Consider the following 18768-nt stretch of genomic DNA (forward strand, 5'->3'; position numbering starts at 1 on the left):
AGACGAAGATTTCTGACCGTCAGAGGGGTGAAATATTGATGCACATTGCTCCATAATGATGGAATAATGGTTGTGAATAACTTAAAATGAGAGCCTCAAATAATAATAATAATAAAAACTCTCATTATGTTAAGATATTGACAGGTGGTTCTTGTGCACTTACTGAGCCAAAAGACTTAAAGAAACGTGTGTTTATATAAATATTTATTTAAATATGTACATAGTAAAAAGTGCCTTTTCATATGCTCTATTTTGTCTTGATTACACTTTAAAATGCAATGAATTATTATCCAGACATAGCTAAGATACAGCAGTACAATTCAGTACAGTCCATTACTAGCAAACCAAAGAGCTCAATAGCTCCTTATCCACTTTCAACAATTCCCCACCCATAGAAAACTCCCCACTCCCACATTTTGCAGGATTGTGGAGAAAAACGAAGTTTGTGGTATGGCCAGAGCATTATCAGATTCAGGTTATTTTGGACCACTGGGAGGGGGAGAAATTCCACCAGGCCCTCACAGAGAAAGCCCCCTGGGGGACTTCATCTTAAGCATTCTACTCATCTTACCTATGTCAGTGTGACATAGGGAAAAAGAAGATTTCTCATGTAGATAGGCCTTTAGATGTAAAAAAAAAAAAAAAAATAAAAAAAGGAACTAACACCTTAACTTCTATCTGTTAACCTCCGGGGTTCTTTACCAGCTGCAGTATCTAGATGATTTCAAGTTGCAGCCCCGTGTAGAGTGTAGCCCCATCTTTAGATTGCAAAAAGAATATAGCCATATCCATGTGAACTAAGTGCCTAAGTGGGAGCGTATATAAACCTTTGATAAATGTTGTTCTTTACAATAATGTTTACAAATATAAAAATTCAGTTTTATCTCCTTTGCATCCATTTACATACGTTACAATCATGTATTTTCATTCACCACAGGATAGCAGGTGAATGTTTCATTTATCTTTGCTTTCTAGTTTCTTTATATTAAAAAAAAACAAATTAATAAAGAGCTTCCCTATGGTGCTTGTACAAATTAGCTTCCCAAATACAAAAAAGCCTGGAGTTTTATTAAATATATTAATGTCCTGGCTCTGGGATATATTAGAGTTTTTAATTGTGTTTGGATAGATTTATTGATGAAAAGTGGCTCCTTTGATACCACCATTCAAATAACTGCAGGAGACAAAATGAACCAAATGGATCTGCACGCAATGGACCAAAAATAGCTTATTTTTAACTGGACAAAGACAAAGTTAAGGATCATCTCAAGCTATTATATAATTATCATGGTGTGGTGTGATGGGGTTTATAAGCCTCACACTGGAATGGAAGGGGTTAAGGAGCTGATTTGGGCTGCAGTGACCCCTCCACACCTCTAAATCATGCCAGGTTTGGAAGAGGAGATGGGAACCAGAAATTTCTGGGGGTAATTGAAAAAAAGATTCAAAGCTTTCAGAAATATAGAAGCAAATTCAAAGAATTAATGGAATTCGAAGTAAAAGTAAACTCATACCTGGCCTTATTGTGAACAATGAAACTGAGGTCTCCAGCTTCGGAAAGGCAGACATTTCAGCAAAAGAATTTCAAAAGTCATTAGTGATATGAATCAAAGCAATGAGTTTAATGAGGAAAAACAAAAAGAGATTTATTGAGGAAAACAGTAAGCTCTTAAATGGTTTGAGGGAATATACTTATGATGTATTAAACACAAAATTTAGCAAGCCGGAGATTATTGCAGACATTAGAAAAAGGAAAAATGCAGCTCCAGTTAAAGATAATATAAGTAATTAAATGGTTCAACACTTGTCAGAAGGGAGTCCAAAGATTCCATTACAATTATATTACATAATGATATGTGGGGAAAGTATTGTTGCCAATAGAATGAAAAAAAAAAAGCATTGGTGATAGCAGTTAGGAAACCAGGCAAAGTAACATACAAGAACTGATGCATATAAGCCTACTGCCCCCCCATCATATGTGGGGGAAGTCATTGAAAAAAATTATAAATGTAAGACTAGTGGAATATTTGGAGAAAAATGATATTATAATTGTGACATTACCCAGGGCAGGGCCAGCTCTGGCTTTTTTGCTGCCCCAAGCAAAAAAAAAAAAAAAAAAACCAACCTGCAGCACGGCTGGAGCAGCAAAGCAGGAAAAAAAAAAAACCTGCGGCGCGGCCGGAGTCAGGGTGCAGGCGGACCCCCTGTGCTACTAGCAGGGGAAAGGGGGGGAGAGAGAGGGGGGGGTGGTCAGGGCTTCAGTGGGGCACTTGCCCCGTGGCCCCGACCGCTGCGCCGCCTGTCTGGAGGGCTCCACACCGCTCCGGTCAGTGGGGAGGGAAGGACGCGTGCTGCCCTGCCGGGCTTGCTACAGACCTGGCACCGGCTGGGGCAGATGGAGCGTGCAGCCCGCTCCCAGCAGGGCGCTCCCCTCCTCTGCGCTGCCGCCCCTTACAGGGCGGCCGGATAGGCGAACAAAAAAAAAAGTGGCCGTGCTGCCTTAGGATTGGGCGTAATGCCGCGCCATAGAATCTGCTGCCCCAAGCACGAGCTTGCTCGGCTGGTGCCTGGAGCCAGCTGTGACCCAGGGTACAATCTGGGCAGATGGACAATTGTGTTCTCAATTCTCCAACCTGGGTTACCTTTCACACTGCTTCACTGTGAGAGCAACCACTCCTGGTCTGCTCATACACAGCCTCCAGCATGTAAATCACTCCCAGTTATATTGTATGAGTGTCATAGCCAGCCACTCATGAATTACATTACAGGATGACACCAGCAAACTCCCAGTCCCAGATTTCCCCCCAGAAATGTTCATCTTATACTGCCCAGCACCCACCTGGACAATGCAAGCTCATACAATGTTGCCACATACATTTTAAAAGGACAAGAATGCTCAGCAGATTTCCCATGATACCTCACAAGGCACACTTTGTACAAAATTTACTATAGTCTTATAAAAAGGGTGAACATAGGGTACAGACTGTCACAATAATTGAGGTACAGATTGGTTTCAGAAAAGGAAGATGAACAGTTGACCATATAATGAGACTAGAAATTGAGGTACAAAAAAAGCATAAGGACTGAAAATTTTATAATAACTCTCTTCCTGGACATTGAAGAAATATATGACATGTGATGAAGTGAAGGCCTGCCTTATAACCAGTCAGAACTGGAGTAAAAGGATAATGTTTTGGTGGATAAGGGATTTTTTTAGTGACAGAACTATACATGTCAAAGTGGGAACAGGTTTATCAAAAATCTACAAGCTTACAAATGGAACACCGCAAGGGAGTATTATCAGCCCTACTTTGTTTTGCATTATGACAAATGACCTCCAAGAAACTGTGCAGATGAGAAAAGATATTTCCCTTTTTGCAGATGACTGTGCATAGAAGACTTTAAAGTAGTTGTGGATAGGACAGAGAATTTGCAAGAAGATAAATGATTGTGGATTTAAATTGTCCCTTGCAAAAACTAAGGGAATATTTTTAACCAGGTAGAAAATTAGGGAAGCCTGGGACTTCTTTATGGTGAAAAAAATCAGATAGTTCAAGAGTTTATGCTGGTAGGAGTAGTGTTTGATAATAAATTAACATGAAAAGGTCACATAGATAATATCATACAACATTGTAAAAGTAGGATCAACTGACTTAAAAGTATAGCTGGAAACAAATGAGGTGCAAATAAGAAGGCAATACTGGTGATGATGTATAGATCATTTATAAGATCAGTTTTAGACAACTGATGCCATGCTTTAGGTTCAGCCTCAAAACTAATTCTTAGAAACTTGGAACTACTTCAGGCCCAAGCTCTGCAACTAGCATGCAGTACAATGATAACAAAACCTTTGTGCATGCTACAAATAGCCATGGGACAAGCAGCTATACATCTAAGGATGAAAATATTAAAGCTAAGCTTTTAGACAAAGGTAAAATGGAATTATGAAAAAAAGAACTACGCAGCAGATTTATGAGCATTTCTGGGAGCTTAATACACAAAATTATATGGATTTCTACCCACTTCCTCATAGAATCAGGGGCAAAAACGAGTAAAGGAAATATGTGAAAAAGAAAAATTGAGAGAACTAAAAAAATTAGACATGGGGAATCAAATTACAGCTGGGTAGTTATTTAACCATTTGGATTTGAAATTGTATGAAAAAAATGAGGAAAGGAAAAAACACATGACCAATTAAATTTCTGAATTTATTTATGAAAAATAGGGCCATCTTTGCCAAGTCTATCGATGGCTCAAAAGTTCACAGCATGGGTAGAGAACAGTCTTTTGGGTAGACAATTTTAAAGTGTGGTCACAAAGGAGCTTGCAAAGGAATGAACAGAACTATGAGATGAGAAAACAAAAGGACAAAAGTTTTATGATGTATGCTCAAAAATTGAATATAATATGACACTCCACCCTCATGATAGAAAAAAATGAAGTAACCATTATTTAGAATGTTAACAGATCATTGTGCCTTAAATGATAAGCTAAACTTATTAAAGAGACATAAAGATGGACTGTGTAATGCGTGCAAAACCAAAGAAACTGTTGATCGTGTTCTATGGAATTGTGGGAAATATTTTATGGGAGGAAAGTTTCTTTGTAAAAAATTGAGCCAGTTTGGAATCAAAAATGTTTCCCTAAAGGGACTAGTGAGAATATCAGGGCAATGAAATAGTGAAGAAAAAAAAAGTCTTGCTGTGTTTCCTTAAGGATACTAGACAAGTGAAAGGATTAAAACAACAACAACAAAATATCCTTGGTGAAGTGAGGCGGTGTGGCGCCCCTCCATCCCGCATAGGGCCGAACTTCCCCTAACCCCAACGTGGGCGGAGCCACCGGGTCCGGCGCCCGCCCCTCCGAGGTCACGGCCCCGACCCAGAAGTACAAAAGCTCTCCTGCAGAGCTCAGTGGAGCCCAGGCCGGCAGAGAGAGCAGACGTCCCGGGCCGAGCTCCCACTTGAGAGACAGCCGCAGGCCGCCTGCTACCCCACCGCGCCAGTCGAGCCTACCTCTCGCCAGGTACCCCGAGGAGGACTGGCCAAACCTGCCCCGGGCCCGCTACCCTGAGGAGGAGCCAAGCCTGCTCCAGGCCCGCTACCCCGAGGAGGAGCCAAGCCTGCCCCGTGCCAGCTACCCTGGTGGAGAGCTGCCGGACCTGCCCCCAAGCCCCGCACCAGAGGACCCGATGCTGCTGGACTGGCCCGAACCCGGCGTCGCCAACGAGGTAGGCCCCGAGGGGGAACACGGAAGTAGCCCGGGGGTAGCCGACCCCGGTCAGGCTGCAGAGACATGTGAGCCGATGTCAGTGTGTTTCGATCAGGACACCCCACTGACCAGCAGCGGCAGTAACCGCTGCTAGGGCCCTGGGCTGGGACGCAGTGGAGTGGGTGGGCCTGCGTCCCCCCCGGCCATCCCCACTCACGGGTGGCAGGCTTCCCCCTCACCCAACGCTCAGGTGGGAACCTGGGTCTCCCCCAAGTGTATTGTTGCTCAGCCCCTGCATCAGAGGGCCTGAGCCCTGTAACTGATTGTTGCTCAGCCCCTGCACCAAAGGGCTGTGACTGTTTGTGCCCCGCCCTGATCCAGGGCCTGGGCCTACTTTAAACTGTTGATTGTTGCTCAGCCCCTGCACCAAAAGGCCTGAGCTAGCTGATTGTTTGCTCAGCCCTGCCTGAGGGCCTGAGCTCCCGGAACTGTGGGTCGCTCAGCCCCTGCGTAAAGGGGCCGGAGCTTTGACTGTCTGTGCTGTAGTGAGTCGGTGTGGTGCCCTTCTGTCCCGGAGAGTAGAGCCCCGGCGCAAACCTACTACACTTGGCTAAAAATGAATGAAGACGCTGATGATCATAGTCTCAGATTTCAAACAAAGACAAATATGGCGGAAACCTTGGGAACTGAACAGGCTGTTGAGCCTGCAGATTCCCTGAGTTCAGAGTTGTGCTGCAGCCCAGTGAACTTTGAAGTGGACAGTGATATATCCAGGGCCCCATATCCTGGAGGGAGTTACCTTCAGGTTTTTCTTTTCCTTTCATTTGTTTAACCTTGTTTGCTGTCCGCAGACTGTTTTGTCATTTTACCACAGACCCCAAAAGGGAACAAAACAGCCAAGAGGCCTTGGCTGGAAGTGTTGGCCTACTAGAAGACACACCCCAGAGCCCCTCCTGGGGTGGGAGTAATTGGACTTACATGAGTATGGTACTCGCATAGCTCCTAAAGGGGGTACTCTAACACAAACAGATTCATTCATCCACTCTTACTTGCATAAGTATCAATTTAAGACCTGTCATCTTCATTAGACTCTTTAGAAAAATAATCTCTTCCCACCATCAAGGAATAAGTACAGCCCCAGAACTGGAAAATAGATTACCAGCTACTGGGTCATCATCACAATGAAATTGCTACTTGCTTACTCCAGTTGGAAAAGTATTTCTCAATACTTTCCATTAGAAAATTACTGCCAGCATTTTCACTAAATTAGGTCTATTTTTTGCCAGTGGGAATGTTACAATTGTTCAATATCACTTTACAAAGATTCAGTGGTGAAAAAATTGTTGTTCTGCTCTTTGTGCTGCTTTCACTTTTAACGACGAGAGGGTCTAGACTATATGTACCCATTCAACATATTCATATGTATTTCTGATCTTCATTATGTGTATTATAAATTGCTCCAGGACCAGCTGATATCAATTGACACTCATTGCTTCTTGTATTTGCTTTTGGAATTCACTTGGTCTTTACCTGATGTTTTTAACTTGTGACCATATAAAATGTGTCTGGCCTGGCACCATTCCCATCACTTGTATTTCTTGTTTTATGTGCTTCCTGATTTTTTTTTACTGTGCCTCATAGTAGTTTCAACTCCTGCAACATATATTCCTATTTAGTATATTTAATACAAATTCTTTAAAAAAAAAAAGCATTCAGCACATTTTCCTTTCACAGCCCTCCATTTTAAATTTGACACTTGCACATATTTTATTCCACCAAAATCTACAGTGAAATATGTATTCATTTCTGTGGGTATAAATGTATCTATACAATATCTCTAGAGCCTCCATAAAATCATAAATTGGAGATTGAAAAGAACTTCTGGGACATGTAGCCTATCAGCTGCTAATACAGGATTGTTTCCTACACTACATTTCACAAGCTCATTATCCAGTCTAATTTTAAATGTTCCAGATGATGGAGCTTCCACTACTTCCTTTGAAGAATTGGACTATTTCAGTCTAACAGATCTCACTGTCAGGAAATTCAGTCCAATTTTCTCTCTCAACTTCACCCTATTACTCTTAGTCATAATCCATTGTATCATCCCTTCACAGTGGTCATTGTCACTGAGGGGAGAAGCAGTGACCTCAGGCAAGCAGGAGCTGGGATACCAGGCCATCCTGCTGGCCATGATTTTAGAATCCACGATTGGAATTTCTGCAGGAGGGTGACCCCAAAGCCCCACCACTTGCCTCACCTCTTCCCATTCCATTGCACCTCCTCCCCTGAGCACGTTCCACACTTACTCCACTACTGCCCACACTCCTCCCTCTCAGTACCTCCTGCACAGCTGATCAGCGGTTGGCTGGAGGCGTTTGTGGTGGTGGGGTGTATGAAAGCGGTGCTGATTGGTAGGGGCTGCTGGTGGGTGCTGAACACCAATTATTTTTTTCTGTGGGTGCTTCAACACCCATGGAGTTGGCACCTATGGTCAGTCCACAATCCGTAGTTTGCTTTTGTAAATAAATAACTGTTCTCATTACCTTTGGTCAGTGCAGAGACAGAGTGATTTCTTTCCACTAATACACTTCTAGGAGTGTATGGGAATGCTAAGGAAACCTTTGCTTATGCCTGAAAGCTCACTTCTCTACCTGTGCCTTAGCATCACAATTGAACCCAGAAGAACTTGAGCTGGAATCCCATTGGCATAAATGAGAAGGACTAGCTGAAATGTTGTTTTGAGAGCTCCACAGCTTTGGAATTAGCTTCCCCTTTCATCCAAAATAGCCCAAAGCTGATGATCTTCAGGACATATTACAAAGTCCAAGATGCTGGTGGAATTGTAAGGGTAGGTAATTGTTTGAAGGGAAAGGGGGGTTTGAGTTTTTAAGCTGCCTGTGCTATTGGTGGTCAAATATTTCAAATTGTACAGCTATATTTAGGATGTGTGTGTCTGTAAATTATATCATATAGAGAATATGGATAAGCAATTTAGAATTTTTTATAAATCTAACATTATACAATATAAATCTATAAATAAAATGTTTTGACCAGGAAAACAAGTTACCTGTTATGCAAAAGAGTTAAATTTTCATAAAGAGATTTAATGAATTTGGTATCTAGAATTGGGTGGGGATCCACACTGGAGTTTGCAAACATCAGGTTTTCATTTTGTACCACTTCCAAGGCCTTGACTCCAGAACTCCACTGATGTTTTTCCTGTAAAGCAAGAGAAATGCTCTATGTTGTCATGGCTATTTATATTTATTCATTCATTTTCTGAAAGAAAGAAATCTGAAGGAAGAATCATGCAGAGGGAAAATATATATTTTGGCACAATTTTCAGGAGTGGTGAGCACCTGAAAATCCATTGAAGTAATGGAAACTGTAGGTCCTGAGTACCTATGGAAACCATAACAATAAGTTATTTTACATAGATGAGGAAATTGAACCTTTTAGTGCCAGGGATCTTTGTGCCCTCACCACAAACTATATATGCATAAAGGTTGAAATCCTGGCCCTAATGAAATCAATGGGAGCTTTCCAATTGACTTCAGTGGAACTAGGATTTCACCCTGAATAGTTAAGAACTAAAATCACTTTGAGTAGTGTGTTACATAACCTCTCATGGGGTTCATCTGGTTCTATGAGGATTGGCCCATTGCAAGAGTGATGTTCCAGTTGCAAAGAGTTCAAATACACTCTTATGCCATTCCCAGAAGCAAGAAAAATGGGGCATGTCCAGAGGAAGGGGGAATATCCATGATGCCCCTATACCTGTGACAGTGTCGGGACTCACCACCGCAGCACCTCCCGCTGGCACATCTGAGAATTAGTTCTGTCCTCTGCCGGTGGTGTCCTGTCCGTCATCTGTTCCCCTGTTGGTGTCCGGACCCGCATTGCTCCCTGCTTGGTAGTGTCCACTGCTCTGGTCTCACCCCCTTCTGGGGATCTGATGCTATCAGCAGTCCTTCATCTGCACCTGTTCTAATGGCCGGCTGTAGCCTCAAAGTCTAGACCCTTTGTCACATGGGCCAGCTACAGCCTGTATCAGGCCACAGTCCTCCTCAGCCAGGTGTAGTACAAGGGGAGGACCCAGGCCCACCCACTATTCTGGGTCCTAACCCAGGGACCCACTAGCAGCAGCCTCCCTGCCCTCCTTTTCTCCCCTTGTCAGACTTTATCCCTGCGCACCCGCTCAGCCCTTTGTAGCAAGGTCTTCAGCCTGTGGTTTTCCTTGGTTGGAGCTCCCCAGCTCCTCCTGCCCTTCCCCAGCACTGCTCTGTCCAAGGTGCTACCTTTCAACCCAGGAGCCAGTCCTCCTCCATTGGCAGTCAGGGAGAGACTGCTTTTCCCTCTTTATATAGGGCCTAACCCAGCCCTGACCGGCTGCCTCTGCCCTGCCCTGATTGGCTCCTAACAGGCCTCTGTTGATTGGCTGCTGGCCTGGGCAGCCTCAAAGGCCTGTTCCAGCCTTTTTCTCAGGGGGTAGGGCACCACCCCACCACAATACTATATTGATATCTAGTTGTTGTTTGCATCTTGGAAGCAAACATTGTAGACGCTTCATCAGCTAGGCCTTGTAGGCACTAATCTTAGTGGGTCTCAATAACGACTTAGATACATGGTTAAGGAAAAAGTTTTTATTAGGGCTGGCAGGAAAGGGGAAAGTTTGCAAATATTCTAGATACAAGGGCTTAAACAATTACAGTTCAAAATTAGCAACAGCAGTTCCTATTTGGGTCCCCAGGACAGCCCAGTTGAGAGTCCGGGCTCTTCAGACCTAATGCCTGGAATGCCCTCTCCAGTCTAGTCTCTATTCAAGCAAATAAGCATTTGCTGGTGTCTAAGCCACACTCAGCTTTTGTCTCTCATTGGGGCTGCTCCACACTGGCTCCTTGCCCAGCCACTGCTGTTCCCCCATAAGTCTCACAGAGACCTGCACACATCTGTGATAATTGGCACTTGCATCCTGTTCCACATGTGGCTCTGTCCACAGTTTCTGGGGCTTCTCTGCAGCATTCTGCTTCCATACGGATCCCACCCCCCAAAGTGAGTTCAACCATTTCCTGATTCAAGACCTTTTCCCTTGCCTGGCCAGGGGAAGGTGAAGTGCAACAGGGAGAACACTGATGGGAAATGTAATTCTTGCTTACCTAGGAGAGAGGCAATGTACAGTGGGGAGAGCACTGCTTTGCAGATTCATAACAGGTTAGAGCAGCCCTCAGGCTGTTGTAAATCAATTCACGGGCATGGGTCCAAGATCACAGCAGTGTAAATGTAGACTGTAAGCTATCCTTTGTACCTTGCATCTGACTTCTGCTTTGTGCAGTTGAGCCGAGGACAAAGATTTGGGCTTTAATCTCACAGAAAGATCAAGTTTAATTTTATAAATATATGTATTTTCAGAATAGGTTAGTTTAAGCATTTTCTGTGAAGATTAATACAATTGTCTTTTGTGGTTTCTAAAAGTCAGTGTGGAAAATATTTGGGTGGAGATTAATATCATGGATCCATGGTCTTCATGAATTTACAAGTGACCTCAAGTATCCAGCTATTAATTCTGTAGCTCACAATTAAATTACTGTCCACCTTTCAAAGAATGCCAGGGAACCAATCATTCACTCAGTAGTTCTTTGTCTCCCTATTCATTGATGATTTGTAGAGTGTACTTTTTAAAATTTAAACTGTATATTTCAATGTCAATGGAATTACAGTGTTGATCAAATGGGTTTACCCAGCTTGTAGGAATGTAAAAAAATGAGTTATGACATTCAGAAATTGTGTGGTTCATTCATCTGTTCATTGAGTAATATGGTGTCTGGATTAAATACCTCCTTGAGCTATGTGCATAATAGATATAATTCATGAAAATGGGAACAAAAAAGTAAAGTCATTTCTAATTATTACAGTTTATAAGACTTTCACTAAGACATTTCAAGATGAATGTAGGATAATGTCTAGTGATTTAAAGTCACCACCTGCCTCAATTTATTTGGGATTTTCAAGAAATTTAAAGGATGAAAAATGAGCAATTTATAGAAATTTATTCTCCTGAAAGGACCTAGAAATTAGACTCTTAACAATAGAGTGGACAGTAGACTGTATTTTAGTAATATTTATTGAAATACGTTTCTGTTTGTGACTCTGTGATGGGGCGTGTACACCACACAGCCACTGAATGGGTTGATGTGGGCCGGAGACCAATTATGTTACCTGACTGCACCAAGAGTGGGAGCCAGGCTTTAATACTAACCAGCCGGCTCCAGGTAGGCAGGACCAGGCTGTTTAGTATAAAGAGAGGAAGTATGCAGCAGAACTGGGCTGGATTGCTGATGCTGAGGCATGTATGTGTGTGTGTGTGTGTGAAAGTAAAAGTAAAAGTAGAATCAGAATCAGAGGATGATGATATCAGCAAAAAGGCAAAGCTGAGGAAGGAAATAAATCAAAATGTTACAATTGAAAGATCCCTAGCCAAAGAAATAAGATTAGGTGATGTTAACCCTGTGAAAGTAGCTGATTGGATTTAAAAAAAAAAAAAAGACCATAACATATACAGCCAGAAGTCTGTAAGATGGTGATTTTTTTAGTTGAATATAAAAACTAAGAGCAACTGAAAACTGCTAAAAAGTGAACTGCTAGGGAAAGTTAAAATACATTACCAGCTACCAAAGTATTTGACTGAAATGAAGGCGACAATGTATGGAGTGTCATTAGAGCTGACCAATGATGAGATAACCAAAAGCACAGGAGAAGATAAAGTGCTAGTAAGTCATTTATTAATTAGTAAACAAGGAGGAGAAAGTCAGCCATCAACAGCTGTAGCAATTGTATTTAAGGATCAGACTCTTCCTGAGAAAGTAAGACTGGAGTTTCAGATATTCAGAACCAAGCCACATAATCCCCACTTCCTTAAGGTATTATAAGTGCCAATAGTGTGGGAATGTAGCAACTCTTTGTACAGGGAAAATGAGATTTAGTAAATGTGGGGGAGAGCATTCTTATGAAAACTGTATGGAAGGGATGGAGGTCAAATGTAGTAACTATGGTGGTAATCATAGTCTCTCAGATAGAGGGTGTGTTGTGGCAAGACAAGCTAAAGACACAAATTGTTAATAACATATCTTATGCAGAAGCTGTAAGGAGATACTAAGAGCATCAGGTGGAGAAGGAAGAGACAATCGGCACAGGAAAAGGAGAACTGCAGACAACCTCATTCTATAAAGAATATAATAATGCAAAGGGAATATGCAATGATATATTAGTAGTGAAAAAAGAAAGGTTTATTGTATATCTAATAGAAGTGATAAATTATATATCACAAACTAGGAAAAATCAGGAAAAAATGAAAATTATAGCCAGGGCTATATGTATGTTAGCAATCTGTCAGTGGAACCATATTCATGCAATTCTGAATGAGTTTAATGGTGAAATATGACTAGTATGGGGATCACAATCTTTTGTTGGAATGTGTGCAGTCTAATAGCACATGGTCAAGAACTTAAAAAAAATCCTGGAAATGAAAACTAAACTATATAACATATGTATCCAGGAAATATGGTTAGTTGAAAAGCTTGCTTTTAAAATTCCAGGGTATATTGCCTTTAAGCAAAACTGATAACTAGGAAAAGGAGAAAGCTTTTGTACTTTCATAAGGGAAAGATTAAACTACATAGCAGTAGAGAATGAAGAAGTACGCCTATAATATAATGCTGTTAGGATCCCAATGCAGAAGAGAAATATTTCTTTAGGGATTTATAATATTTGTAACCCATGTGGGAAATTAAAAAATTCAGAACTACAAGCAACAGTGAAGAATGCTAAAAGACCATATATTATATGTGGTGAACTAAATTGTCATAATAAATTGTTGGGAAGTAAGACAACTGATATACAGGGTGCATGCTTAGAAAAGTTAATTGATGAAAACAATATAGTGGGTTTTAAATGACGGCACCCCAATTAGATTTAGTGCAGCAGATGGTAGTGTTTTCTGCTGAGATCTGGGAATTATAATAGCAAATAAATGCAACTGAGAAATATATAAGGAAGAAGGAATGAAGGAGTGATCATTTCCCTACACTTATTACTTTTCAAAGGTACTGTAAGGTTGCAGGTAATTACCCACCTGGAATTTTAAGAAAGCTAACTGGGAGCTATTTACAAGTAAATGTGCTGAATTTTTGAATAACCATTGTGTGACTAATGACACAGAGAATTTAAATGATAATGTAATAAAGGGATTAATAGCAGCAGCTATTGTAGCCAAACCTACGATATTGAAGTACCCCAAAACTAAAAACACATTCTATGTTGAATGAGGAGTTCAAAATTGAAGTTAAAAAAAGGAACAAAGCCTGTTTTAAAAAGAGCAAAAAAATGCAATGAATAGTGATGATCTAACTAAGTATAAAAGAAATAAGGCGATAGCACAAATAATTATTTTTAAAAAATCAAAGAAAGAGAGTTGGAGGATGTATTGTGGGAAGATAAATGAAAATACCAAGACATCAGAAATATACAGGTAAATTAGAAGAACGAATGGAATTCTTACTAGGAGTATCCACATCAAGTCTTATTGAGACTGATAGCATAGTTAGAAGTTCTGATAACAAGAAAGCAGAACTTTTAGCGGAAACTTTCCAATGGGAAAGTATTGATGAAAATCAAAGTGAAGTTTTCCACCAGATTAAAAGATAATTCATTGGAGAGAGTAATAAATTATATACTTGGTGTAAACATAAACATACGATGCTGAATGAATGGTTTTGTATGGAAGAACTTGAGAAAGCTATTGATATCAGCAAGAACCCCAGTTAAAGATAATGTATGTAACATAATATTTAAAGATCTCTCTGAAAGCAGTTTGAAGATTCCCTTGGAATGATGTAAGATTATATGAGGAAAAAGGAGTGATGCTGGTAGGGTGGAAATATGAAAACCAGGCAAACTGTCCCAAAAAGTGGATGCCTGTAGACCAATTACCCTTATGTCCTCTCTGGGTAAAATTATGAAGAGAATGATGAATGAAAGATGTGTTGCCTATTTGGAAATCAATGGCATTTTAAATGAAGTGCAGAGTTGGTTTCTGAGAGAAAGAAGCACCATTGATCACACTGTTAAATTAGAAACAAATACCAAAAAAAATATGAAGCACAAGGGTTTCATAATAGCTGTCTTTCTACATATTGAAAAGGCATATGACATACTATCAAGGGAAGGCTTATTGTACAAAGAAGGTCCACTAGGGATAAAAGGAAGAATGTATGGGTGGATTAGAGAATTTTGGTGTAAAAGTACCATGTAGGTCAAAATTGGTAAAGACGTGACAAGTGTGTGTGTGTGTGTGTGTGTGTACTAATATTATATAGATATAATATTAAAGGGGAAGCTGAACCTTATTTAATATTATGATAAATGATGTCCCAAAACAAATAAGTGCTGGAGTAGGTTACCCTATTTTCAGATGGTTGTGTTGGGAGCAGGAATGTTGAGGTGCCAGAAAAGAGAATCAACAAAGGCCTCTGATGGAAATTTAGGAGGTTTCAAGTTCTCCATTGCTAGCCTGATCTTTACAAAAAGGAAAGTTACACAGGAATGTAAACTGTGTTGGTATGGAGAACAAATAGATATAGTTAAAAGGCTCACATTCTTAAGAGTAATATATGATATTAAATTACTTTGGAAAGAGCATACAAACTATGTTAAAGATAAATGTATAGGAAGGATTAACCTGGTTAAAAGTCTGCTGGGACTAACTGGGTGCAGGGCAGATCAGAAAATATTGCTGATGGTATACAGAACCTTAATCAGGCTGCCAAGCTTTTGAGTCAGCATCAAAATCAGAACTTAAAGAATACAATCACAGGCAATACAAAATGTCTGTGGTGCGTTGTTTTACATCACCTCTATGTGCTACCAATAGCTTCTAATGAAATGCCAGTTACACTACTCATGAAACTACTGTACATGAAACTACTGTACCTAACCTTATGGGCCAAAGTTAATGGGAACTGCAATGATGAAAGTCCTGAACAAATATATGAGGATGGTTGGAAATCGGATAAGCAAACTATAGCATATGATGCTAAAACTCAACATGCTGTTTGCGTTAAAGTGTGGATGAAGGAGTTGAAAGGCAAGTTAAAGCTGAACAAAGTCAAAACTTTGTCATAGGAAAAATAGTTGTGGATGGAAAGTTGTGTGTCCAAATGTGGATTTAGATTTATTTTATAAACTTATGAGTAAAAAAGAGACAGTAGGTATTAAAAAATGAAGTGTGCAAGTATATAGATGAAAAGTGGAGATGGTTTTGTCAAATATATACAGATGGGTCCAAAAAAGAAAAGAAAAACCAAAACAAAAACAGGAAGAGTAGGAATACTGTATATTGTATACCAAAACTGGGAATTAGTACTTCTAAAAGAATATCTTATTATGTAGCTGTCATAACAGCTGAACCAGTAGCAATAATGCTAGCATTAAATTGGATCTGGGATGTACATATAGAAGCAGTGATAATTTTTTTTGTATTCAATACTCAGGCCTTATGGTGATAAAGGCGTTCTCAGTATGTAGAAGTGATGTAATGGAATTATATTTTTAATAACTGTTAGTTATTACAGATAGGGATACTTAGAGCTAGAGTTGTCCCTAGACCAAATGGCAACCCAAGTGAGGCGTGTCTTCAGCGCCCCTCCCCCTCTCCCATTTGTTAAGATTTTGAATACCTTATTTTTATTGCATTTGTAGCTCATTTCACGTCTTTGATGCACGATTTGCATGCATGATTTATCCTTGTCATATAATACTATAAATGTGTATGCTAGAATCTATAAATCTGTATTTATTCATGCTATATATAAGCAAATAAAAAATGTTTCCTCTAAGCTTAACCACATATGGAATACCTGAAACATTTTAGTTAAAAAATTATATTTTCCCTTTTGTCGCTAACAACAAAAACAGCATCCTGAGCCCGGCACTCCCCAAGCCTGGGACCCCAGGTGATCACCTGGGTTGCCTGCCCCTAAATCCGGCCCTGTATGCAGCATTGGCTTGGATCCGAGCACATATTGGGATAATAGAGAATGAAATGGCAGATAAAGTAGCTAAAAATGCTGTAAAAAGTAGGACTGGCATAGAAATACATTTGAGTACACAGGAATTTAAAAGCTTAGTAGAGAAAATTTTAAGAGGAACGGCAAAAAAAAAATGGATTAAGAGGAAGAAGAAGTTTTTTGAATTGTGCCCTAGAGCTGAAGATAACGACATCCCTGGATAGGACTAATGAAGTGCTTGTATTTAGATTACTAACTGGCCATTGTGGTTTAAACAAAAATATTTTTGAATATAGACATATATGTAGGGCCCTGTCTTGTGGTGCCATGGGTTGACACGAAAATCTTATTTAACTTTTTAAAAATGTTTCCTACCCATTGCGGTTGGTAAGAAAACCTTGACAAAATGATCTGAGTGTAACCAATGCAGCGACGTCTGCCTGCGGCTGTGGACAGCCTGAAAAAATAGCTCTGAGATGTGGGCATTTGGGTTTTTTCTTAAATAAATTGGTTTAATATGTTTGGAAACTATATTCTTGGCCTTAATCCCAATGACCACCCATTTGACCCTTTTGCTTTTTTTCTATGACTCTGTATGGCTGACACACATTCATAAAAGACAACTTTTGTGAATTAAGGTGGGTGAATTAAGGTGGGTGTACAGGCAGCCAGGCAATTCCCTATTCTTTAAACATACATTGATGTTCAAAAGCATAAGTTATTCTAGATAGTGACCATAATTCTCTATGCTGAATATGGGACACCTGGTAAAATTATTCATATTCAAGCAAGTTCAACAGCAATCAATCAGAACTATGAAGTACAAATGTTCAAATTAACATCAAGTTGATTGAGAAAGAAATATTGTGTAGTTGGTTTATTTTATTTACCTTCTTATCTTTAAGGCTGTAGGGTTCTCCGCCCTCCATGCCTCGCTCAGCCCCCGGAAGGGCCCCACCTCTACTGGTCCCTGGTGCCGTATCTTCCCAAGGCAACATGTGGGGGGCACGCAGGGTCACATGTCCCCCTCCCCATTTCTGCCAGGGTTCATGCCAGAATGTGTCCAGCCTTTTGGCACTGTGCGGGAGGGAAGGGATGGGAGCTGCTTCCAGCCACAGAGAAGGAGGAGGGGGATAAGGGATGACCTAGCCCATGTCTTTGCAGAGCTTCTCTCTTCTTCTCCTCCCTCCACCCCGTGGCTGGAAGCAGCTTGTCCCTTCCTGCCTGCATAGTATCAAAAGCAGCCTCCAGACTGCTGCTAGCCTCCGACATAACCCAGCCACCTCCTGTCCCTCTGGCTACAGCATGGGCAGAAAGCCCTAAGGATGCATTATGGACCAGGACCCAGGAAACGTGACTGCAGGGGCTTCAGAGAATCCAGCCAGAGAGGTGGCTCAGCAGGAGAGGGTACCTAGAGGACGGAGCAGCCCCATGCTCCCTGGGGGCGGGGGGGGGGGGGAGGAGAAGGGGCAGGTGAACAAGGTGCTAAATCCCTGGCCCGGGGGCTGTTGTAGAGTGTGCAGGTTTGGGGCATGAACAGGCTGGAAATCGCTTTCCCCCCACCACTCCAGAGCTTAGCTGAAGGGCAGAGAGGCTTCCCCGTGCCAGCACTGTGCAGGTCTTTGGCACAGGCAGGGCTTAGCTCCTCCTGGCCAGCATCCCAGGCTAGAGGATGTTGGGCTTTCCTAGGGTGCCAGCCCAGCCAGAGGCAATGGGGGAAGGAAGGAGCCTGCCAGCCAGGCTGCTGGTGAGCTGAGTGCTTTGACCAGGGGCTGGTTCTCCATACTGCACTGGGAGCAGGACATGCCCAGTCGGCGGGGACATGGAGGAGCAGTGGGGTTGGGGTTGGAGCGGGGGGTGGGGGCAAAGTGGAAAAGCAGGGAGAGGACAGTGGGAGGGGGAGAATGTAAAGGGCTGATGGGTGGGTAGCAGAGGCAACAAGTAACTTCCTCACACTCACCAGCCACCACCAGCTCACAGCAGCCAGTGCCGTCAGGAAACGGGACAGGGGCAAGGCCCGGCTGGCTCAGGGCTGGCACGCAGTGGGGGCTGTGCAGATGGACCACCAGAGTGAGCAGCCAGCCCCATGTGCTGCATCTTCGTCCCGCCACCAGCCTTGCACACCCACCCTCATTGTTGGCAACTGGACACCCCCGCTCACCGCTGGTGGAAGGGCTGCTGGCAAGCAGGAATCCAGCCAGCATCAGGACCCTCCAGTATTGATTGGGAAGGAGACAGAAAATACAGGACAATTTGCCCGTTTTTAAGAAAAAGTTGGGACACCTGCGGGAGGCCTTAAATACAGGATTGTCCCTTTAAAGTGGGACATCTGGTCACCCTAATTCTAAATAAAGACAGCATAAACCTTTCTAACAGAATTTTTGCAAAAGATCTGATTGTTTTAATGCTGTAATATGGTTTACAGTGGTTTCTTTACTAACTATGTTCTCAGCTTTTCAATTCATGAAGAGTTCAGAGATCCATAGTAAAGATC

The 18768-nt window shown here is 41.7% G+C and overlaps 1 protein-coding gene across 4 annotated transcripts in view; it reads left to right on the forward strand.

The window, feature by feature from the left end:
- LOC101953070 (uncharacterized) overlaps positions 1–18768 on the forward strand; it is a 210228-nt gene that overhangs the window by 39397 nt on the left and 152063 nt on the right. The window contains exon 4 of one of the 4 annotated variants that reach the window (XR_010599482.1): positions 4717–17079. The exons of the other annotated variants lie outside the window; for them this stretch is intronic. The gene's annotated coding sequence lies outside the window, so the exon portion shown is untranslated. Of the gene's footprint in view, positions 1–4716; positions 17080–18768 lie in introns of those variants that run through there. 4 annotated transcript variants of the gene reach the window in all.

This window comes from Chrysemys picta, chromosome 3, assembly GCF_011386835.1.
Source record: "Chrysemys picta bellii isolate R12L10 chromosome 3, ASM1138683v2, whole genome shotgun sequence".
Taxonomy (NCBI): domain Eukaryota; kingdom Metazoa; phylum Chordata; order Testudines; family Emydidae; genus Chrysemys; species Chrysemys picta.